Source organism: Chinchilla lanigera, unplaced genomic scaffold, assembly GCF_000276665.1.
Source record: "Chinchilla lanigera isolate Chin_1 unplaced genomic scaffold, ChiLan1.0 scaffold00040, whole genome shotgun sequence".
Lineage (NCBI taxonomy): Eukaryota > Metazoa > Chordata > Mammalia > Rodentia > Chinchillidae > Chinchilla > Chinchilla lanigera.
Window position 1 is genome coordinate 14157843 of NW_004955441.1, and position 1102 is coordinate 14158944.

Consider the following 1102-nt stretch of genomic DNA (forward strand, 5'->3'; position numbering starts at 1 on the left):
TCCCTTCCCTTCCCTTCCCTTCACTTCTCTTTTCTTTTTTCTTCTTTTGGTACCAGGAGTGGAACTCAGGGCTTGCACTTGCCAGGCAGGCGCTGTGCCGCTGAGCTACATCCCTGGCCCTCAGAATACTCCTTGCTTTAAACACAGCCCTGGCTCTCGCCACTTTGCAGCAGCTGTGCAAGTCCTCACTCGTGTCTTTAGTGTGCCGTTTACTTTTCGTAGTCACTTTGACTTTGAAGAGGAGCCAGAAGTCACGTGGTGGCAGTTCCAGGGCATAAGGTGGCTGAAGACGCACCCTAGCTTTATTGCAAGCCTGCCTTTTCATTGGTTGGCACTCAGCAGCAGCGTTCACCATGTTTTTTATCACACCTCATAAAGATACTCACAAAAGAGGACTTCTAGAACTTTGCAGAAAGTGGCAAGAGTGCTATAGCTGGGTGGGGTGGTGCACATCTGTAATCCCAGTACTCAGGTGGCTGAGGCGGGATTGCCATGAGTTTGAAGCCAGCCTGCATTACGTAGTGAGACCTGTCTCAAAAAAAGCAAAACACACACAAAAAAGAAAGTGGCAAGAATGATGGGATAAGTATTCAAAGTGAGGGGAGGGATTTTGAAAGGGACTAATGGCAGTGGTTTTTTTTGAGACAGGATCTTGCTATGCAGTTCAGGCTGGCCTTGAACTTACTATGTAGCCCAGGTTTGCTGTGAACTCACAGTGATCTTCCTCCCTCAGCCTCCTGACTGCTTGAATTTTTTTTTTTTTTTAAATGTATGAAACAGTTTATTTTTCCTGGCAATTTAAGAATACATAACAATTTAAAATAAATACATTGAGTTAATGTTTTATCCTTATTATACGGTTGTGATTAGAAGGAACTGCTCCATTCAGTTAAAATCCAATGAATACCACGTTTTCCTGACTTATTTTTCTGACCAGAATTAGTACATAAACATAATTTTGCTACCCCTTGAAAGATGCTTAGAAAAATTACAATATCATAGTTTACGTAAAGCACTTTATTTTTATTTATTTATTTTTTTTTTGGTTTTTCTCCGGTACCGGGAACCGAACTCACGACCTTGCGCTTGCCAGGCAGGCGCT

General features: G+C 42.7%; 1 protein-coding gene across 1 annotated transcript in view; it reads left to right on the forward strand.

Annotated features, from left to right (window-relative positions):
- Epcam (epithelial cell adhesion molecule) overlaps positions 1–1102 on the forward strand; it is a gene marked incomplete at its 5' end in the record, with an annotated part of 12501 nt that overhangs the window by 2759 nt on the left and 8640 nt on the right.